General features: G+C 46.8%; 1 protein-coding gene across 4 annotated transcripts in view; it reads left to right on the top strand.

Annotated features, from left to right (window-relative positions):
• The window catches only part of RALY (RALY heterogeneous nuclear ribonucleoprotein), an 87,977-nt gene that overhangs the window by 23,282 nt on the left and 40,961 nt on the right, over positions 1 to 23,734 (top strand). For 3 of the 4 annotated variants that reach the window (XM_062204049.1, XM_062204054.1, XM_062204051.1), the window contains exon 2: positions 17,507 to 17,590. The exons of the other annotated variant lie outside the window; for it this stretch is intronic. The gene's annotated coding sequence lies outside the window, so the exon portion shown is untranslated. The remainder of the gene's footprint in view (positions 1 to 17,506; positions 17,591 to 23,734) is intronic. 4 annotated transcript variants of the gene reach the window in all.

Raw genomic sequence — 23,734 nt, forward strand, 5'->3', positions numbered from 1 at the left:
TTTCCTCTCCCTGCTCCCTTTATTGACAAACTTGTATTTGTCTTTTTATACCAACTTCAATGCCACTTCTTCAGTGAAGCTTTCCCTGATTGCTATACAAGTAGAATTAATTTCCATCCTTTGTACGCTTTGCTTCTACTTCTATAGTTGTGCTGTAGTGCTATGTCACACTCAAATCTTCTCTCATTCACAAGATTGAGCACTAATAGGCCAAGAGGTAGTGTACTGCTTATTTCCGTTTTCCTTGTTTCTCTGTAATAGGTTTGGCACAATAATGCTTGCAAAATGAATGACAGAACTATATGTGTTCCAGGCCGGCGCTGCAGCTCACTTGGCTAATCCTCCGCCTGTGGTGCCAGCACCCCGGGTTCTAGTCCCGGTTGGGGCACTGGGTACTAGTCCTGGTTGCTCCTCTTCCAGTCCAGCTTTCTGCTGTGGCCCCGGAGGGCAGTGGAGGATGGCCCAAGTGCTTGGGTCCCTGCACCTGCATGGGAGACCGGGAGGAAGCAACTGGCTCCTGGCTTCAGATCAGTGTGGTGCGCCGGCCGAAGCGGCCATTAGGGGAGTGAACCAATGGAAGGAAGACCTTTCTCTGTCTGTCACTGTCTATAACTCTCTCTCTGTGTCTCTCTCTCACTGTCTAACTCTGCCTGTCAAAACAAACAAAAAACTATATATGTTCCAGTAGCCATGGTCTGAAATTGAATGTTAAGTGTTACAGATGAAAAAACAGGGTGCTCTGGGAGTTTGCAGGAGTTTTGAGAGAGAACTTCCATCTGGAAGAAGTCGTGGGAGCTTCTAGAGTCTGGTGGCATTTGAATGTATCCTTGAAGATTCAGAAGATATTCCTTTAGCAGAAATGGCGGGAAGAACATTTCAGATGGAGGGAATATTGGTAGTGAAAGTAATGAGGAAGTGCAAAGGTCAGGTCCCACCTGCTGATCTACCCCTCATCCAGACTTCCTGCTGGAGTGTGTATGAAATCTCTGTGCTGGCCCAGAGGAAACCTCTTTTCTCCTTTTCTGCCCCTTTTCTTCTGTTCTTTCCATCTCTTCTCCCTTCCTCTTATGATACTGTTGCCCTATATATATTTGGTTTCTTCTCATTCCTTTTCCTTTCATCTTCCCATTTCTCTAGTCCTTAAAAAACAAAAATCAACCAAAAAACTTTGCTGCTTACCTTTCCTTACCTACTTTCTTCTTTCTTGCCCTCTTCCCAGATAAATCAGAAATTGAAGGCTTTAGGATGGAGATATGAATCAGCCATACAATATTTAACTCCAGATAACCCTTGTGAAGCTGAGAAGTAATCGTGGCATAATTGCTTCTCATCTGCTTCTTGTGTTTTATTGGCATTGACTTCTTTCACCTCCCCCTGTGCTGGGGGTGTCATTATCATTTTATTTCTTAGTGGTTGTCAGAATGTCATTTTTAATGAGAAATTTCTGCATTCAGGCCTGCCCTTGAGTGGTAAGAGCCTTCAGGCAAACACAAGGCTGGATGAATCATAATTGCTCTTGTATTTGTTTTCTCGTGCAAACAGATGTATGGGCCACACACACACACACACCTTCTCACCTGCAGAGGCCTCCCAGCACATGTGCGCATGCACAGTTGAGTCCCACTGGTACATTTTCCTTCTCCTCAGACACATCAGTGTGATCTCCCTTATACTTTCAAGTGTTCCATTCCCCATTCCTCTCATATCTATATTTACTCTCTTACCCTCTGTCCCATTGTCTTCTACCCAAATACTTGGAATTGTGTGAATGACAAAAGTTTGTACAAGCCTGTCTCACAGACCCTACCTACACTGTCTGCTTCCTTAGCTATACACAAAGTCCACATATGCCTGTACTTACACTGACAGCTCTGCCCGGTGACTGGATCCCACACACTCAGGACTGCAGTGTTACCTACATATTCCCCTAAACCTAGCTGATACTCAGTACTTCTTCCTCTATCATCTTAAGAGATATTTTAGTTTCATACTAATTTTGACAGGAAACATTTTTACTACCAAACTAGCAGACTTTTAGGGGACAGATCCTTTGGGTTCACACTCTTGGAATAACCCTGTTATGATGGGGGTGGGAATGTGTTCCAAATCAAAATCTTGGGTGAGTCCAGAAACTGATATTTTTAACAAGTTTCCTGAATCTTTTTGTTGTGTAGCCAATTATCTGTTGAGGAAAGAGCCAGAAGTAAGACCATCTACATTACCTACCTGTACCATCTTGGACAAGTGTCTTGCTGGACCTCAATTTTCTGAGTTGTGATATAACAAAGCCCATGCTCATAAAGGACCCTTTTGGTTCTAAAGTGTCATGATTTTATTTTTCCATTATCTTTAATGTCTTTTGTTTGCTTTTGAGATTTATATATTTGAAAGGCAGAGTGACAGGAAGAGAGAGAAAATCTCCTGTCTGCTGGTTCACTCCTCAAATGGTGGTAATGACCAGGGCTAGAACTCCATCTGGTTCTCTTTCATGGGTGGCTGGGGCCCAAGCCCTTGGACCATTTGCTTTCCTCAGGTGCATTAGTAGGGAACTGGATGAAAAGCAAAGGAGCTGGGACTCAAACCAGCTTTCCAATATTGCAATGTGGGTATCGCAGGCGGTGGTCTAACTCACTGCTCTAAGACACCAGCCCGTGTTTGTTTTTTTGTGTTGCTTTATGAGGAACTTAGACTGGGTTCTTTTTCTGTCTCTCAGGGTGTTTGGCCAGAGCTCAGCAGCGGTAGCATACACCTGACCTTCTGTCAGCAGCAGTGACACAGCTCCTAATTAGAAATGGATCAATAGGACCTCTGGAGCCTGGGCAGATGTTGGAGGCGTTCTCATAGCTGGGGAGAATCTGATGACCAAAAAATGGATCTGGTTACACTTGTCAACCCAGCAGTTCTGTTGGTATAGCCCTCCTCCCCCGGGACCAGCAGGCAAGGCTGCCCTGAGTGAATGTCGAGAGATGGTTAATTTGTATTTCTCTCTGATGTGTTTCTTTCACCTTTATAAACTTACATATGTGATGTTAGCTAGGTACATAGATGTATGTTTGTTTCTTCTAACAACTACAGAAATAGTTAGAAACTGAAGCTGAGAAAAGTATGAGTGAAGTAACTTAGCATGTTCTCTACTGCACTACACGGCAACATTTACAGCATCAGTTCCGAGCTGACACACAGGCCTCCTTTAGCCTTTAACAAACTGATCTGGAGTTCAGGCCCTCTCCTTGGAGCCCTTCAGAGGCTGGAAGAAATTCTTTAAAACTGGTAGTGAGGTGAATGGGGGTTAGGGTGTGGGAAGAGCTGCTCTGCTTGCTTTTGCTTTCTCATCTTTCCAAGGTCCCTGAGGAATGAGCAGGCGCTAATGGGAGAGATCAATCATCGTTTGGGATCAATGGGAGGGCTTTTTCCTGTGTAGAGTGCAGACTCAGATTTCTGAGGGGAGGGGACTCATGACTGGTTAATGCTAGGTGCTGGAGAACCTAAAGGCTTAACATGTTTAGCAACCAGCTGTCACACCAGATTCCCCCTATAGTTGGTCATTCAACAAATATTTGATGAGTGTCTCCCATGTGTCAGCTTGAGCTAGTGCAAACGATTCCTAGATGACCTTGGGGCTAGACAAGGATACAAACAACAGTGTAATGTGTGTGCTTTAATAGAGATATGTACAAGGGACTCTTGGATTACAGAGACATGAAAGATGGGTTTTCTTGGGGGATGTAACTTTGTGGTTTGAAGGAAGAATAAGAGTTCAGGCAAGGAGGGTTCTCTAAACCAGGGACTTAGCACAAATACAAAGATGTGTCCAGGAACTCTTCATAAAAGGTAGGGCATTGGCAATCCTTAACATGCAGCAAATTAGATTGATTCCCCTGAGCCCTTTCTCTTTGCTAGATTTAGGGCTGTAGTAATAGCCATTGGATGGCAGTAGTGCAAGAGCAGCAGGTGCTGACTGAAACTTATTTCTAGCACTCAGGGGGAGGAAGGGAGGAAAGCTGAAGAGCAGTAGTCCTTTGTCCTCTGGGCCCAGGCCAGGTGGCTTGGCTTCCCTGGTGGCAAAATCTTGTTTGTTCCATGCAGTCTGCCCCTCCTTCCTGTGTTCTTTTTTTAAAAAAAGAAATTAATGAAATCTGTTCAAAATACCCCTGAAATGAAATTACGTTTTTAACTCTAATTACCCTAATTAAAACTTGACAGCCGTAATTCTGGAATGGCAGATATGCTAAGTACCTTGTGCCTGAGACAAGCTCACTTACCCAGATGAAATGTTGTTCTGTTCTGGGCTTAGGAGAAAAAAGAATTCTTTTGTCTGTTCATTTTGTTTTCTTCATCAGCAGTTTAGTCTTTGGCCATGCAGATTCCCCAAGTTAAGGTAGCTAAACTTGGAGGCTACAGGCTTGCCCAAGACTCCTAATCCCAGTAGAGGTCCCCTTGTATCTTCTGATGATTTTTTTTTTTTAATATTTTATTTGAAAGCCAGAGTTATGGCTGGAGCTGCACCAATCAGAAGTCACGAGCCTCTTCTGGGTCCCCCGTGTGGGTGCAGGGGCCCATGTACCTGGGCCATCTTTACTGCTTTCCCAGGCCATAGCAGAGAGCTGGATTGGAAGTGGAACAGCCAGGACTCAAATCGGCACCCATATGGGATGCCAGCACCACAGGCGGTGGCTTTACACAGCACTGGCCCTGATGCTTCTGCTTTTTTTTTTTTCTTTTTTTGACAGGCAGAGTGGACAGTGAGAGAGACGGACAGAGAGAAAGGTCTTCCTTTTTGCCGTTGGTTCACCCTCCAATGGCCGCTGCATCGCGCTGATCCAAAGCCAGGAGCTTCTCCTGGTCTCCCATGCGGGTGCAGGGCCCAAGCACTTGGGCCATCCTCCACTGCACTCCCGGCCATAGCAGAGAGCTGGCCTGGAAAAGGGGCAACCGGGACAGAATCCGGCGCCCTGACCGGGAGTAGAACCGGGTGTGCCGGCGCCGCAGGCGGAGGATCAGCCTATTGAGCTGCGGCGCCGGCCGATGCTTCTGATTCTTAGCACATACCTTTGAGTTTCTCTTCAGTTGAGTTCAGACTGCAATCCTTTCCTCAGTGACACCCTGCCTTGTGGGGACCAAGAATCTATGCTTATTAAAACATTGCCTACTGGTCTAGGGCTAAATCCGGATCTGGGGATCTCCAGTTCCTTTAACTTAGCGTAGTCTGCAGACACCTAGTGAGATGCCTAGTTTTGGGCCCTACTTTAACTTAGTTCCCTGGCTAGATGCAAGGAACATGATTGGGGAATTGGGAATGAGGGCAAGCCCTTGAAGCAGACTTAAGGATCCACTGGTGCTGTGTGTCATCTCATGGTTCTTTTAGACTCACAGATCCCATGCTTTCGTCATCTACTCATCCCAGAGGGCTGTTCAGTCACTAGATCTGTTTAGGTACTACAGGGGAGACAGAATTGAGTAAGACATAGTCCTTGCCCCTGAGAAACTTAGAATTGTGGGGTAGTGGACATGCAGTGGTGGGTGAGGGACAGCTGCTTACATGTGTATGGCAGGTTACGTAAGGCAGAGCAAGCTTTATTTTGTAGATAAAAAGCTTGAGTGCCTGCTGTGCACCAGGTACTGAAAATAGTATGTAGATATATCAGACACAGTTCCTGCTCTCAAGAGTTGCCAATAAATTAGGAAGATAGGCATGTGAAAGTTTGCTGTAACACAGATTTGTGAAGGGTATGTGGACAGTTTTACCTGGGAAGGAGGCCAAGCCTGGAAAGAGGACGAATTTAACTTCCACTGGGTGTGGGTGTGAGTGTCATTGGCATAGACTTGTCACAGGTGTTGGCCTCTGGGCTTGTCCCTTAATTGGTGACATTGGCAGAGGAGTGAAGAAAGAGCAGCAGAGGTGTTAGGGAACAGCATGGGGAAAGGTAGGAGCTAACAGGCCACATCTTGGTGTAATTGGAGAAGAGTGTGCATGGAGAGGATATGGTAGAGGATATGGTAGAGGATAAAGGTTGAGTTTAAACTCCACCCTGTAGACAAAGGGCTGTGATAATGTGTATGACTGACTGGGAGATAGGTGTGACTGGAGACATCAGATTAATTGGAACAGATGTCGGCAAATTGGCCTGTATTTTTTTTTTTTTTTTTTTTTGACAGGCAGAGTGGATAGTGAGAGACAGAGAGAAAGGTCTTCCTTTTGCCGTTGGTTCACCCTCCAATGGCCGCCGCGGTAGCGCGCTGCGGCCGGCGCACCACGCTGATCCGATGGCAGGAGCCAGGTGCTTCTCCTGGTCTCCCATGGGGTGCAGGGCCCAAGCACTTGGGCCATCCTCCACTGCACTCCCTGGCCATAGCAGAGAGCTGGACTGGAAGAGGGGCAACCGGGACAGGATCGGTGCCCCGACCGGGACTAGAACCCGGTGTGCCGGCGCCGCAAGGCAGAGGATTAGCCTAGTGAGCCGCGGCGCCGGCCGGCCTGTATTCTTAATCCAGCCCACTGTGTCCCTGAATTTTTACTGTAACACAGACATACTTAATTTATCTATGATGGCTTTTGTACTAGAGTGGCAAAATTGAATACTACAGAGATTCCTGTAGCCCACAAAACCTAAAATACTCAATATCTGACCCTGAACAAGAAAGTTAACTGGCTTCTGAACTAGAAGATAATTATATTGTGAGACAAGATAAATGTCAGAATTAGGCCTAAGATGGATCGGAGGTGTCAAATGAGACTTTTCAGAAGGGACAGCGTGATTTAGCAAAGAACAACTGTCTTACCTACCTCTCAGAACTTTGTAAAGGTCAAATTTATTGAAAATCACCATGGCCGTTAGAAATCATTTGATTTGTAGGCAAGTCTTGATTTGCCTTTACTAGCTTTATGACCTTGGGCTAGTTAACTTCCCAGTTCAGGTGAATATCGTGAGTGAAAAAAGACTTAGCAAGGTGATTCTTAATTGGACACGGCTGTCTTTCTGCCTGTGTCTATATGTGTGAGGGCTCTCTAGTGGAAAAAACCGTAGAACACCTGAAAGTAGTTTGAGGTGAGGATGAATGGGCAGAGGCTTTTTTTTTTTTTTTTAATTTTTGTTTATTTACTTTTATTTATTTGAAAAGCAGAGTGTGGTGAATAAGATAAAACTTCGGCTGGTGCCGTTGCTTAACAGGCTAATCCTCCTCCTTGCGGCGCCGGCACACCGGGTTCTAGTCCCGGTTGGGGCGCCGGATTCTATCCCGGTTGCCCCTCTTCCAGGCCAGCTCTCTGCTGTGGCCCGGGAAGGCAGTGGAGGATGGCCCAAGTCCTTGGGCCCTGCACCCCATGGGAGACCAGGAGAAGCACCTGGCTCCTGGCTTTGGATCAGCGAGATGCGCCGGCCGCAGCGGCCATTGGAGGGTGAACCATCGGCAAAAAGGAAGACCTTTCTCTCTCTGTCTCTCTCTCTTACTATCCACTTTGCCTGTCAAAAAAAAAAAAAACAAAAACAAAAACAAAAAAAACCTTCAACTGCTGGTTCACTCCCTAAATCGTGACAGTTGGGGCTGGGCCAAGCTGAAATCTGGAGCCTGAACTCCATGCAGGTGTCTCATGAGGTTGGCAGGGATCCAAGTGGTTAAACTATCAGCTGGAGCCGGGAATTGAACTCAGGTACTCCACTGTAGGATGTGGGCATCCTAACCAGCATCTTAATTGCTAAGCTAGATAGCTGCTCTGAAAGTCAGTGTTGTAACTGTGAAGAGGGTAGTCATAGCTCTGGTTGTTTTTATTGACAGGGTTCTGGGAACTGGCAGTTGATATGTTTATACTAGAGTGGAGCAGACACAAGGAATGAGACCTTGCTGACTCTGGAGGTTCAACGAGACATGATGTTACCACGATGGGCAGTCTAGTTCAGTAGAGGCAAACATTGGCCCTTGGGCATCTGAGACACAGTAAAGGTAGAAGGGCCAGGCACTGATTGGGCAATGTACACATACTTTTTGTACCCCATTCTCAAAACTCTTAGGTTATTTTATTACTATATACGTAAGAACTTAGTTTTAGAGAGTGGCATTCAGCAGACAGTAACTGAATCCTTGACGATACAGGGAAATAACTAGATACTCCTTACACTGAAGTAGGGGAGAGTGATAGATGAGACAGACAAGTGAATGGAATAACCGAAGTGGTAGGTTACACAGTTTAGATGACAGAGCCAGGGCTGTATTTGCATGCTGTTTCCACTGTTCCATGCTGCCTTCCTTGCAGAAGGGTGGGGAGAGCAGCAGACTCAAGTGGAAAGTTAGACTGGCAGTAGCCTCTGTAGAAGGCCATTGGTGAGAAGACCTGCTTTTGGATTCAAGGCTGGGCTTTAGTTCTAGCAGGGGCCTGACATCTGCAGCAGGTAACTAAGTCAGGTGCTGTCACATAGAGATGGGCCTTATTTGTAGAAGACAGCTGCTGATTTTGTGCCCTTTAGAAGGTGAAGTCTGCTTAGCACTGACCAGATCCTTGAGTACCACAAGAGCCCCCAGTCTGTGGTACAGGAATGGTTAATATGCAAGCCTTATGCGTAAAGGATGGGAGTTAGGGCTATGACTGTTTTAAATATTTCCTGTCCAGGGTCAGATTTTGTTATGAGAACTGAATTTGAGTTGCTAAATCCCTCCTGCAGCGTAGAATAGGCTAGGCAAGGCAGAAGTCTCTAGAGACTGACAGGAGCCAGTCTTTAGGTTGAAAAAAATAAGCCTTTTTAGATTCTACTCATTATTCCAGCATAAAAACTTGAATTGTTTTCTTCTCAGTATGGCTGGGAAAACAGACTGTCTCCCTTTTCCTCTGACTGTGGCTAGGCAGACAAGCCTGGGCTATAGCATCCATAGTCCTTCTGGTTTACCTTGGACTCTTTTTGTGAAATACTCCCTACCCCCCATAGTGTTGAGTTCAAGGTCTTTTTTTTTAAAGATTTATTTCATTATTTCAAAGAGCTAGAGAGACATAGAGATCTTCATCCTCTGGTTCACTCCCCAGATGTCTGCAATGGCCGGGGCCGGGCCAGGCCAAAGCCAAAAGCTTCTTCCCAGTCTCTCATGTGAGTGGCAAGGGCGCAGGTACTTGGGCCATCTTCTGTAGTTTTTCCCAGGCCACTAGCAGGAAGCTGGATTGGAAGTGGAACAGCTGGCACTTGAACTGACACCAGTATGCAATGCCAGCATCACAGGCAGTGGCTTTACCCACTTGATGCCACAATGCCGGCCCCAACTTCAAAGTCTTCATCTGTGATTAGACTAGCAGAATGATGTGCTGAAGTTTCTATACCACTAAGTTGCTATATCCACTAAGCCTTAAGTTCATTTTTTTTTCTTTTTTAAAAAAGACGTGTTTATTTGAAAGGCAGAGATAAGCACAGAGAGATAGAGGTTTCCATCTGCTGGTTCACTCCCCAGATGGCTGCAACAGCTGGGGCTGGGCCAGACCAAAGCCAGAAACCTGGAACTCTTATCTGGGTCTCCCACAGGGGTGCAGGAGCCCAAGTATTTTGGGTTATCTTGCTGTTTTCCCAGGCACATTGGCAGGGAATTGGATCAGAAGTTGAGTAGCTGGGACTTGAACTGCGCCTATGGGATGCTGGCATTGCAGGCAGTGCCTTAACTTGCTGTGCTGCAATGCCAGCCCCTTCCCCCCAAATTCAAGGATAACTCCAGATCCCACTCTTGTACCTAGTATCTTAGATGAATCCCAATTCAAATTCACAGATGGCTTTTTTGCCTGATCATTCAGCTGTGGTTTCAATATTGAGGTAAAGTTGGCATCATGGCTCAGATCCTGGCCTTTCAGCCCAGTACTGTGTTCCTTGAACTGAATCCACATCCACAGAATATTGTCATTTCTTTCTTTCTTTACTCCCCAAATGGCCGCAACGGCCAAAGCTGAGCCGATCCAAAGCTAGGACCCAGGAGCTTCCTCTGGGTCTCCCATGCAGATGCGGGGGCCCAAGTGCTTGGGCCATCTTCTACTGCTTTCCCAGGCCACAGCAGAGAGCTGAATCTGAAGAGGAGCAGCCCGAACTCGAACCGATGCCCATATGGGATGCCGACACTGCAGGCGGTGGCTTTTACTCCCTATGCCACAGTGCCAGCCCTGTCATTTCTTTTTTAAGTACCTGTTTAAAAACTGATATGTGAGTTTGAAACATGCAGCCCCAGGGTCCACACTGAGATACCTCCAGAGTCATCCTGTGTTGTGGGAAGTCTGAATGATGGAAGAAATGCCTTGGTTGTGAGTAAGGAGACTGGTTCTGACCCTGCCACTGATTTCTCTCAGTGACTTTGTACAAATTCACTGCCTGCTCTGGCCTTACCTCTGTTCTGTAAAATGGTAAGGCCCTTCTAGTTCTGGTCCCAATAGGGATAGAAAGCCGTCTTCTACACAGTCACAGCTGCACAGAGCACTATCTGGCCCAAGCTTTAGCATTTTGGTTACTGATTATAAAACCTTGGATTCTCACTTGCAGCTTGGGAGGAGGAAGGGGAACCATGCGACTGTCTCATTAGCGTGGAGAAAAGAAAACAGTAATTACTTCTGTCTCCCTTGATAATTCTTGCTGGGTTGGTTCTTTTAGGGAAGGAGGAAGGGAAGACTGGAGTTAGCTTCAGCTGAGGAAAGAGCAATACCATTAGTTGCCCAGAAAATGCAGAGGCAAGAATGCTTGTCTGGCAAGTGTGCTGTTCTCTGTGTTCGCCCCTCCAGGCAGTCTGGAGACCCGCCTGGACTGTTTCATTTATTTATGCCATGCATTATGTTATCACACAGACGTGTCTCCTGTCATTAAGAAACCAGCTGCCCTCCAAGGCCACCTTCTGTGATATGCTGGCAGTCCTGTTACCTGACTTTATTAGGGAGCAGGAGAGGGTTTTGCTGAGACATTTTGTAACCTGACTGCATTTTTATTGTGTTGTGAGGGCACCTTTTTAACCCCCACAGCAAAACTGCCACTTGGTTTATTACTCCATCCCAAGAGTCAAGGTCATGTATCCTTGTGAGTGGGAGAAGTCTGGTAAACTCAGTCCGTTGGGTTTGGTGAGGGCTGGGAAAACGAGGTGTCACAGCAGGGATATAGCCAAGAAGTCAGGGGCAGCGGGAACATAACTAGTAAATCTGTTGGCAGGCTTGGCTCCTGGGACAAGAGCTGTTTTTAGTATGTAGGTCTTTTTTCCTTGCATGTGGGCAATTGTGAGCTAAGTGCTGATTGTAGATCACAGGCAGGCCCCATGCAATTGAGTCCTGGTTGGGGGTACCTGGAGCTGTTAAGCTTTATCTCCTGTGCCTGTTCACTCCTATCTTGGTTGCTACCCCAGAGGCCTTACCAAATTCCCTTTTCTTTCCCCTCCCTCACGAAGATGTCACTTTGGCAACACTTTTCTTTCAGCCAGTCTTCTGTAGGCCCTGGAGATTGCTTACTCTAAACAGCAATGACTCTGTAGGGAGATGCTATTTAAAAAAAAAAAAAATGTGTTTTATGCATGTAGGACATGATTTATTTCAAAATCTTCCTCCTTTCTTGCCCTAGGTCTTTGATTTTCCCACCCTGTGATGGCCAAGACTTGAGCCAGTGCCCACACAGGATGCTGGCACGGTGGGTGGCAGGCAGCTTTACCCACTATGCCATAGCACTGGCCCCCAATAAAAATAATTTTTAAAATGTTCGTATAAATGTATTCCTCACCCAGGGTTTTGATCACGTATTTCAGTTCAGCTGAGGCGCCTCTCATGGCCTGTTTGTTGGCTTAGAAACTTCTCAACTTTTAGAGTATGATACCCATTTTGATGAAAGCCCCTGTCTTGGCTCTTACGCTCTTACTGTAACATTAGCCAATAGCATCTTGGAAGGGCCTGATTGTAACAAGTCCTTCTATAACTTAATGGTGCACTTGGATTCCCGGCATGCAGGACTAAGTACAAAATTGGGAGAGTTTAGTCCAGTTCCTAAAACATTTTTATTGGTGCCTACTTTGATATGTGAGGCAGTTGGAAGAGGGAATTCTTATCTTTGGGCACAAGAAAGTACAAGGCATATACTTTGGAGCAGATTTGGGTTCCAGCAAGTTTTATTTCCCAGCTGTGTGGTTTTAGACAAGGTACTTTATTGCTCTAAGACTCAGTTTCCTCCTCTGTAAAATGGGGGTAATTCTTTGACCTCAAGAGATTATTAGGGGAGAGCAGAAATTTAGACTAGAGTGCTTAGGTTTGATTCTTGGCTCTGGCTCCTGACTTGAATTTCTTACCATTGCAGACTCTGGGAGGCAGCAATAATGGCTGGAGGAACTGGGTTTCTGCCATTCACAAGGGAGCCTGGAATTGAGTTCCTGATTGCTAGTTTCTGCCTGTGTCCTGTCCTATTGCTGGCATTTGGGTGTGAACCAACACATGGAGCCAGCTCACTCTCTCTGCCTCTATTAAAAAAAAAAATTGGGCTGGCGCCGTGGCTTAACAGGCTAATCCTCTGCCTTGTGGTGCCGGCACACCGGGTTCTAGTCCCGGTTGGGGCGCCAGATTCTATCCCGGTTGCCCCTCTTCCAGGCCAGCTCTCTGCTATGGCCCGGGAAGGCAGTGGAGGATGGCCCAAGTGCTTGGGCCCTGCACCTGCATGGGAGACCAGGAGAAGCACCTGGCTCCTGGCTTCGGATCAGCGAGATGCGCCGGCCGCAGCGGCCACTGGAGGGTGAACCAAAAAGGAAGACCTTTCTCTCTCTCACTCTCACTATCCACTCTGCCTGTCCAAAAAAAAAAATTAAAGATTAATTTATTTGAAGGGCAGGGTTACAGAGAGGGAGAAGGAGTGAGAGGAGAGAGAGGGATGGAGGGAGAGGGAGAGAGGTCTTCCATCCACTGGTTCACTCCCTAGATGGCTGCAACGGCCAGAGCTGCCCTGATCTGAAGCCAGGAGCATCTTCCAGGTCTCCCACTCGGGTGCAGGGGCCCAATGCCTTGAGCTATCCTCCACTACTTTCCCAGGCCATAGCAAAGAGCTGGATCAGAAGTGGAGCAGCCAGGACTCAAACCGGTGCCCTTATGGGATGCCAGCTCTGCAGGCAGCACCTTTACCCGCTATGCCACAGCACCAGCCCCCAATCATAGATGTAAAAGTTAACTTGTTATTTTTTTTTTTTCCTTGACAGGCAGAGTTAGAGACAGAGAGAAAAAGGTCTTCCTTTTCCGTTGGTTCACCCCCCAAATGGCTGCTACGGCCAGTGCACTGCGCTGATCTGAAGCCAGGAGCCAGGTGCTTCCTCCTGATCTCCCATGCGGGTGCAGGGCCCAAGCACCTGGGCCATCCTCCACTGCCTTCCTGGGCCACAGCAGAGAGCTGGCCTGGAAGAGGAGCAACCAGAACAGAATCCGGCACCCCAACCAGGACTAGAACCCGGGGTGCCAGCACCGCAGGTGGAGGATTAGCCAAGTGAGCCGCGGTGCCGGCCAAGACATAGGAATCTTAACCAGTGTCTTAGCTGCTGGGGAAATTCATGCCCTAGGATATGTTTTTGGACTGAGTAGGTAGATGGAAGGCTTATGTATGTGCTTAATGGTTTTAGGTTGGCAGGAAAAGGTGTTAAAGACCTGGTTGAAAGTCTCCCCTAACTTTTGCCCTTTCCTGACTTATCATGTTGATTCTCAAAAAATACCTGTATTGGTAGGAAGAATCTTGTAGGCTTCTGAAGCTCAGAATGGAAACAGAAATCTTAATTTACTAGGTTCTCTTTTTTTTTTTGACAGGCAGAGTGGACAGTGAGAGAGAGACAGAGAGAAAGGTCTTCCTTTTGCCGTTGGTTCACCCTCCAATGGCCGCCGTGGTAGGCGCGCTGCGGCTGGTGCACCGCGCTGATCCGATGGCAGGAGCCAGGTGCTTCTCCTGGTCTCCCATGGGGTGCAGGGCCCAAGCACTTGGGCCATCCTCCACTGCACTCCCTGGCCACAGCAGAGAGCTGGCCTGGAAGAGGGGCAACCGGGACAGGATCGGTGCCCTACCGGGACTAGAACCCGGTGTGCCGGCGCCGCAAGGCGGAGGATTAGCCTAGTGAGCCGCAGCGCCGGCCACTAGGTTCTCATTATCTGGAGGTAGTAGAACTCTCTGTAAGGAAAAAGGAGGGAAGAGGTCTTGGCTAATGGTCGGGCCAGAACCAAAGGTAGCCACAAGCTGGAGATGTTTCAGGAATATGGCAGAATGGTAAGGAAGGGGTCAGGATGACTTTAGAGATATACTTTGAAGATTAAGAAGTATTTGAATGTACAAAAGAAAAAGAGCACTCCAAGGAGACAGTAGCATAGATAAAAGTATAGGATCTGGAAAGCCTGGGGTTGGAGGTCAGGCAGATGATGATGACCAGATTAGGGCTTACCTAAAGAGTGAGGCTGAGAGCAGAGGGCTACCATGACTTTTTTTTTTTTTTTTTAATTTTATTTTATTTAAAAGCATGGGAATGGCTTTGAGGACCATTAAATGTCTGGCAGTGTGGGTCAAATGGATTGGATCAGGAAGGTGGAAGAAGACTAGTAAAAGACCTCAGAGAAGAGACTTAATTTAACAGTCTGTCCTTAATTATGCTGGTGGATTGAAAGAAATATTCCAGTGGGGCAGGCAAGGGATAATGTGATCCTAAACCAAGAGGAAGTTGACACTGTAGGAAATAAAGAGTAGCTTGGTTGAAGATCTCTTAGAGCAACAAACCAAACCCACAAGGACTTGGTAATTGTGGGAATAGGGAAGCAGGTCTTGAGAGCATGAATATTTGAAGGCTGAGGGCCTGGTTATATCATTTGCTGAACCATGGAGGCTGGGGAATAAAACAGGAGTTCAGTTTGTTGACAGGTTGAACTGGAGGTGCTGATTGTTCAGTCCTCTTGCCGCACCTACCCACTACTGCCTCTGCCTATGTCTTTTGACCCAGGGCTGCAGAGATCCTTAAGTTCCATATGTTTGCTTCTCTATTTTGGGCCAGGAGCTCCCCAAAGATCCCTTATTCATTCTTCGAGTAACTCTTACTCCCTCTCTGAAATAAGATAGTGCTGTAAGGTCTTAGTCTATTTCAAAGTGTATGGTAATGTTAGTGGCTATTAAATGATTGTTGTCGGGGCCGGTGCTGCTGCATCATGGGTAAAGCCACCGCCTGCAGTGCCAGCTGCTTCTCTTCCAATCCAGCTCTGTACTAAGGCCTGGGAAAGCAGAAGTTGGCCCAAGTCCTTGGACCTTGCACCCACGTGGGAGACCCAGAAGAAGCTCCTGACTCTTGGCTTCAGATTGGCACAGCTCTGGTCATTGCAGCTGTTTGGGGAGTGAACCAGCGAATGGAAGACCTCTCTCTCCCTCTGCCTTTCTAGTTCTATTTTCATCATAGTAGCTTGAAATTAAAGGAGCCTCTGGAACCAGCTGCCTGAAGAACAAAGGAATCATTTAGCTGATACTCAATAAAAAGACTAGACTGCAAATAAATTGCAAAGCTGTTAGTCTTGTGTGTTAGTGGGTAGGGAACTCTGAGCCGTGTCAGCTAGAATTAGAGAAAGTGTTTCCTGCTTGCTTTCTCCCCCCCCCCCCTTTTTTTTTTAAGATTTATTTGTTTATTTGAAAGAGTTACAGAGAGAGAGAGAGAGAGAGAGAGGTCTTCCATCCGATGGTTTGCTCCCCAGTTGGCTGCAACGGCCAGAGCTGTGCCGATCTGAAGCCGGGAGCCAACAGCTTCTTCCCGGTCTCCCACGTGAGTGTAGGGGCCCAAGGCCTTGGGCCATCTTCCACTGCTTTCCCAGGCCATAACAAAGAGCTAGATTGGAAGTAGAGCACCCGGGACTTGAACCGGCGCCCATATGGGATGCCAGCGCTTCAGGCCAGGGCGTTAACCTGCTGTGCCGCAGCACCCGCCCCCTTTCTTTTGTTTTTGAGGAGTGGGGTAGTGTGCAGTTAGTTAAGAGGACAAGCTCTGGAGTTGGGCTTATCTCTTCAAGTCCTTGCTCCACCAGCTATTGTGTGACTTGGGGTACATGTACTTAACTTCTTTTTATCTTAATTTCTCTGCTGGTAAAATACAAAATGTAACACATCAGCCTTACATGATTATTGCAAAGGTTAAATTAAATTTATAAATAAGAGGTTTACAATAATGCTAGGCATGTGCTATTGTTCTTACCTGAGTCACCTCTGCCCCTTATTCCTGAAAATGTATAGGAGTTTCTCCATTCTTCAGCATGCTCATACAACAGAGGAAGAAGGGAAGCAGAGAAACCTGAAGTCAGTTTCAGAGTACTCAAAGGTTTGTCCCTACTGGAGGAACCTACTGGGAAGTGAGCCAGATGTTCACAAGACTGAGTTCCAGGCCGGCGCCGCGGCTGACTAGGCTCATCCTCCGCCTGCGGCACTGGCACACCGGGTTCTAGTCCCGGTCGGTGTGCTGGATTCTGTCCCAGTTGCCCCTCTTCCAGTCCAGCTCTCTGCTGTGGCCAGGGAGTGCAGTGGAGGATGGCCCAGGTGCTTGGGCCCTGCACCCCATGGGAGACCAGGAGAAGCACCTGGCTCCTGGCTTCGGATCAGCGCAACGTGCTGGCCGTAGCAGCCACTTGGGGGATGAACCAACGGCAAAAGGAAGACCTTTCTCTCTGTCTCTCTTTCTCTCTCACTAACTCTGCCTGTCAGGAAAAAAAAAAAAAAAGACTGAGTTCCATTCCTAGTTCTGCCACTGCCTTAATCAATTAGGAGCAAGTTACCTAGCCTCTGAGGCTCTGTTTTCTCATATGAAAAAAAAATATAAGTAATTCCTCTGTATCTTTTGTGCTTCATTCTCCTCTTCACCCCATTCTTGTTATTGGCTTTTTTTTTTTTTTTTTTTTTTTATTTGAGAGGCAGAGTGGACGGTGAGAGAGAGACAGAGAAAGGTCTTCCTTTTCCGTTGGTTCACCCTCCAATGGCCGTTTTTGCCTGCGGCTAGCGCACCACGCTGATCCGAAGTCAGGAGCCAGGTGCTTCTCCTGGTCTCCCATGCAGGTGCAGGGCCCAAGCACTTGGGCCATCCTCCACTGCCTTCCCGGGCCACAGCAGAGAGCTGGACTGGAAGAGGAGCAACCGGGACGGGATCCGGTGCCCCGACCAGGACTAGAACCCGTTATGCAAGCGCTGCAGGCCTATATTGGCTTTCTTATTCCTCAAGCACACCTTCATTCTTGCCTGCCATTTTCACCTCAGGGCCTTTGTGCTTGCTGTTTGCCCTCTCTGCAACACTTCCCTCAGATCTTCACCCAGGTTTCTGTCCAGGTGTCAGCTTTTGAAGACGCCTTCTCTGACCATTTTGTCTAAAATAGACTACTCTCACCCCTTGTCATTCATTCTTTCCTTCTTCTGCTTCATTTTTCTTCACAGCACTTAGGTTAATTAATATATTATTTCAGGTAATACTATCTTTTAATAGGTCACAAAATGTATCCCAAACTGCCCAAAGCTCCTGCCTTTTCTGAACAAGACCCCTGACAGGCTTCTCTCTGTTATAGGTGCGCCCTGTTCCCAGAGGCAACTGCTGTTCATCTTGGTAACCCAAAGGAAGAAATAGCTGGCTGAGCTCAGCCTTGTGACTGGTGAGTGAGGGCGTATGGGCGAACCCTGGTGAAGCTTGCCAAGTTACAGGGTAATTAGTTTGGAGGTTCTTTTTACCCTTAGTAAATAATTTAGGTCATTATTCTCCTACTCCATGCCTGAAAGAGTGGATGTTGGCATAGGTAGCCTCTTAGACTGGGAAGAGGATTGAGATTGCTTTCTTGGAGCTGCCACAGAAGGTCTGGGATCATGTTCCGTGAATAAGGTAAAGTAGGCTTCATTGCTTGTGCCAGCTGCTCTCTGCTGGGGAGTATCTAGAGCCTGGCATCTGTACTTGTCCTCCCATAAGCTCTGTTAACATCTCACAGCCCTTGGAGACTTTCCTGACTTCAGTCTCTCTCGTGACCTCCCAGACTCAGGTCAGCTTGAGGGAATCTTGTACCTTCCTCAGTCCTGCAGAATGTGATCGTGGGTGGTGGTGAGGATGGGTGATGGGATGGGGCTGTGGAAGGGGGAGTTAGGGAAATCTCAGCGTGAAGACCGCCAATGGTGAGAAAGACAGGGAAACCAACACGTGAGAACTGGTTGTGTCATAGGTCTCATTTAATCTAGACAAAACCTCTTTTGTGCATGAGGAAATTGAGGCTTAGGGCATTGAAGTAATTTGCCCACAATTGATAACTGGGAATCCATAAAGCTGATATTAGAACCCAAGTCAGTCAAAATGTAAATACCATGGTTTCTTCTGACTTGACAGGGTTTCTTTTGGCTGATAATCTTGAAATCCAGATTTTTATTTATTTATTTTTAAGATTTTATTCATTTATTTGAGAGATAAGAGTTATAGACAGAGAGAGGGAGAGACAGAATCCATCTGCTGGTTCACTCCCCAAATGGCAGCAACAGCCAGAGCTGAACTGATTCAAAGCCAGGAGCCAGGAGCTTCTTCCAGGTCTCCCACGTGGGTGCAGGGGCCCAAGGCTTTGGGCCATCTTCCACTGCTTTCCCAGGTCATAGCAGAGAGCTGGATCAGAAGAGGAGCAGCCAGATGCCCATATGGGATGCCAGCACTGCAGGCAGAAGCTTACCCTACTATGCCATAGCGTCGGCCCTGAAATCCAAATTTTTTTAAATAAAGTTCAAGAAGACAGACCTCCCTAGGAATTCAGGAAGGAGATTCAGTTATTTGAAGGGCCCACCAGGGCAGGTAGAGTTGATGGTGTCTTCTCAGCAATGGTATTTCTAGTGAAGGGGCTAACAGGCTGAAAGGAAGAATCTTTATGCAGGTAGAGGTCCAGGCTAATTGTGGTCAGAAGAAGAAGAATGCATCTAACATATGGGAACCCAGAAACATCGGGGCCAGCACAAGATAGGAACATGGAGAACTGGACTGAAGTTGGGAAGCCTGGGTAGGGTTTTTGTTTGGGGGAGCTGTAGCGGGGGCAGGTTTAACTGGTATTTATTTGAAAGAGAGAGAAAGACAGATCTCCCATGTCCTAGTTCAGTCCCTAAATGTTTGCCAACAGCCAGGGCTGGGTTAGACTTTAGCAGGGAGCTGGGATCACAGTCTAGGTCTCCCAGATAGGAGGCAGAGACCCAACTACTTGGACCATCGCTTGTTGCCTCTCAGGGTATGCATCAGACCAGAGTTCGAATCAGGAGTAGAGGTTAAATGTTAGGCCAAACGTCTGTTCCTGGGAACCTGGGTTTTTATCCTCTCAACATGACCCTGAACAATCTTCATTTTCCTATTTTTAAAATTGGAGTGCGTCCCTCATGTCTATTGCGTGTACACCAGACATGCTGGGATATTGTAGTGAGTCAAATGAGAAGTAGAAGTTGGAAAGCTTTGAGAATTGTAAAACAGCATGAATGACATCAGAAAAAGTAAGAAGAAAGTGTTACTAAGTGTCCAACTTATCTCAGACCCTGACCTGTTTGCCACTCTACTCCTCAAGCGTAAAAAAAGGAAGATTTTCCTCTGAGAATTTGTGTTGTAAATTTTCTCTCATGCCCTTCTCCTTCTGCAGGCTCTTCTTACAACTTAATCTTTCCGCAAGGAAAAGGTTTCCAGGGCACAGAAGACAAAGCCAGGCACCACTGGCAGCTATGGTTTGCATCATATAGGCTGCAGAATACAGGTTTATTTATTTTTTCTAAAGATTATTTAGTTATTTGAAAGAGAGATCAATCTGGTTTTGCTCCTCAAATGGGTACAATGGCCAGGGCTGGGCCAGGTAAAAGCCAGGAGCCAGGAGTTTCTTCCAGGTCTCCAATGTTGGGCCATCTTCCCCTGCTTTCCCAGGCACATTAGCAGGAAGCTGGATTGGAAGTAGAACAGTTGGGACTTAAACCAGCACCCATATGGGATGCTGGCACTGTAGGTGGCAGCTTTACCCACTACACCATAGCGCTAGCCCCAAAGTGCAGATTTAAATGTACATATGTACCCTGTCTGTAAGGCTCACTGCTAGCATATATACACACACACACACACACACACACACACATATATATATATATATAAAATTTGACAGGTAGAGTTATAGACAGAGAGAGAGAGAGAAAGGACTTCTTTCTGTTGGTTCACTCCCCAAATGGCCGCAACAGCCGGCACTACGCCGATCTGAAGCCGGGAGCCAGGTCATAGCAGAAAGATAGACTGGAAGAGGAGCAACTGGGACTAGAACACGGCACTAGCCCCATAGATAGATATTTTTAAAAATGATAATTTTTTAAAAAGATTTATTGATTTATTTGAAATTCAGAGTTACAGAGAGAGAGAAGGAGAGGCAGAGAAAGAGAGAGAGTCCATCTGCTGGTTCACTCCCCAGTTGGGTACAGCGGTCGGAGCTGCTCCCATCTGAAGGCAGGTACACATGAGTACAGGGACCCAAGGACTTGGACCATCTTCAGCTGCTTTCCCAGGCCATAGCAGAGAGCTGGATCGGAAGTGAAGCAGCCAGGACTCGAACTGGCACCCATATGGGATGCCAGCACTGCAGGCGTCAGCTTTACCCTTTATGCCACAGTGCCAGCCCCCAAAATGATACTTTTTTTAAAAAAAGGATTTTGAGAGGCAGAGTTACAGACAGAAAAGTCCTCCATCTGCTGGTTCGCTCCCCAAATGGCTACAACGGGTGGAGCTGGGCCAATCCAAAGCCAGGAGCCAGGAGCCAGGAGCTTCCTCCGGAACTCCCACATGGGTGCAAGGGTAATTCCCTGCTAGTGGCCTGGGAAAGCAATAGAAGGTGGCCCAATTCCTTGGGCACCTGCACCCATGTGGGAGACCCAGAGGAAGCTCCTGTCTCCTGGCTTCAGATTGGCTTAGCTCAGGCTGTTACAACCATTTGAGGAGTAAACCAATGGGTGGAAGATCCCCCCCCCCCCCACCTCTGCCTTTCAAATAAATAAATAAATAAATCTTTAAAACAAACAGAAAAACCCAGGAGGCTCAATGTAGTCATCACATGGCTTCTGGAAAATTCTGTTGGAGAATCTAAGGGAAGCCACAAGTCATGTAAGAAGCAGCTGTCCCTGTTCACTCTCCACCCAGGGATTTTGGCCACATTTTATTTGGTTCCAGAAACAGCTGGCTTCCTTGAGAGTTGCTGTCACAGCAAAGCAATAAAGTTCAGCTCGTCTAGGGAAAAAGAATAGCATGCAAAGGGCTCTGGGGCCTACTAGATCCTGGGTTCTCTTGCTTTCCTCTCCAGTTTTCATTAAAATTAAAGAGGATCTATCTGTCCCACTACAGCAGCAGCCCAAGTAGATCAGTGAAAATAGGAAAGGGATTGACAAGTCCTATAGGTCAGATCAACTAGAGGACAGTTGTAGGGATGGCAGTGAGTCCTGAGTTTAAGAATATGGCCAAGAGATCATAATCCAAGCTAGAAAACTGAGAAAGAACAGATCATGAAACCAAGGTCCACCAGTAACTGTGTTGCTAGAACCCTGAGGTGACTAAATTAGAGAGGACTTACCATCTAATAGGGCAGGTGCAGGGAAAAAAATAAAATTTAAAAAACCCCACAAAACCTATACTGGGAAAGATTTCTTGAACACAAATCAGAAATGGGTTCTTTGGAATTATGTCATTTTCTGTTACCTGAGTCTCCATCCTTTTTTTCTCTTTTTTAGATAATTTATTTGAAAGAGTTACAGAGAGGCAGAGAGAGAAGTCTTCCATCCTCTGGTTCAATCCCCAAATGGCCACAACAGCTGGAGCTGGCCCAATCCAAAACCAGCAGGCAGGAGCTTCCTCTGGGTCTTCCATGTGGTTGCAGGGGCCCAAGGACTTGGGCCATCTTCTACTGCTTTCCCAGGCCATAGCAGAGAGCTGGATGGGAAGTTGAGCAGCTGGGATTTGAACCAGCACCCATATGGGATGTTGGCACTGCAAGTGGCAGCTTTACCTGCTTTGCCATAGCGCTGGCCCCAAGTCTCCATTCTTTACCTCTACATTCACCCCCACTCATCTTCCTAATTAGCATAATATGTAAAGAATTTTTATACTAAGTGCATATGACTAGAGACAGGATATCTATAGCATAACTGATGTTTGGGAAGATGAATTAGCTGCATCTTTCTCACTATTGTTTATTTTAGGCCATGTGATTTAGGGGGACACTGGGAGACTTTAAAGCCAGATGTACTGAGATTTGAGCCTTTGCACTGACTAATCTCTGAGCTGTAACTTTCTCATCTGCAAAATGGCAATAATAATGGCTACTTTATTTAGTTAATGTGAAGCTAATAGGACATGATGAATACCATGTCTGGCTTGAATTGGTGTTCAGCCATTTGGTGATTAGAATAAATTTTCTTTTACTATATTTATTTATTTGAAAGACCTACAGAGAGAGCTTCTATCTACTGGTTCATTCCCCCAACGTTCATGGCCACAAGAGGTGTGGCTGGGCAAGGCTGAAGCCAGGAACCAGAAGCTGCTTCTACATCTCCTACATGGGTAGCAGGGACCCAAGCACTTGGTCCATCTTCTGCTGCTTTTTCCAGACCAACATCAGGGAGCTAGATCAGAGATAGGGCAGCCCCAAGAGGTACCAGCGCCCATATGTAATGCCAGCATTGTAGGCAGTGGCATTACATGCTACATGCACAGTGCCGGCCCCCTGGAATAAATTCTGAAACCATATATTTGGTGTCAGATTGACTCAGGCTCTTGGTTTTTTAAGATTTTTTTATTTACTTGAAAGAGTTACAGAGAGAGAAATCTTCCATTTGATGATTCATTCGCTAAATGGACACAACAGCCAGGGCTGGGCCAGTCCAAAGCTGGGAGCTTCATCCTGGTCTCCCATATGGGTGCGGGAGCCCAAGTAGTTGGGTCATCTTCTACTGCTTTCCCAGGCACATTAGTAGAGAGCTGGATTGGGAGTGGAGCAGCTGTGGCTTGAATGGCACCCATATGGGATGACAGCATCACAGGCTGTGGCTTAACACACTGTGCCCCAGTGCTGGGCCCTGACTCAGGCTCTTAACCTTGTCCTCCTAGCTCAACCTTGGAAAATCATTTACTCTTGGACCTCTGTAAGAAGGAAATGAGGTAGGAAGTTGATCTGTAGTTGCTTATGTCCCTTCCAGTTCCAAAGGCACATTGTTCTTTGATCCAAAGACCTAGGGGCAAGTGAGGCCAAAGGAGAAACCTCAAACTTCAATCTTACTTAAGGCTGCAGCAGGGACAGTTATGTAAGAAGAAAAAAGCCCCCATAATATATAGTGAGAAGGCATTGGAGTGGAATTTTTTAAATATTTATTTATTTGGAAGGCAGAGTTAGAGAGAGGGGGAAACAGATCTTCAATCTGCTGGTTCACTCCCCCGATGGCTACAATGACTGGAGTTGAGCTGATCTGTAGCCAGGAGTCTCATCTGGGTCTCTCATGTGAATACAAGGGCCCAAGTGCTGCTGCTTTTCCAGGTGCATTAGCAGGAAGCTGGACCAGAAGTGGAACAGCCGTGACTAGAACTGGCACTCTTGGGATACTGGCGCCACAGGTGGTGGCTTTACCTGCTGTGTCACAATGTTGGCCCCAGCATTGGGAGTGACTGACAGTCTGCTGCAGGGACAGTGATTTGCCTGTCACTTAGCATTTAGAAAAGAAAAAGAGAAGATCAGAATACCTGGGAGGCTGCTTATTTCTTATTTATTTGAAAGGCATAGAGA

The sequence above is a fragment of the Lepus europaeus genome, chromosome 10, assembly GCF_033115175.1.
Source record: "Lepus europaeus isolate LE1 chromosome 10, mLepTim1.pri, whole genome shotgun sequence".
In the NCBI taxonomy this organism is placed as follows: domain Eukaryota; kingdom Metazoa; phylum Chordata; class Mammalia; order Lagomorpha; family Leporidae; genus Lepus; species Lepus europaeus.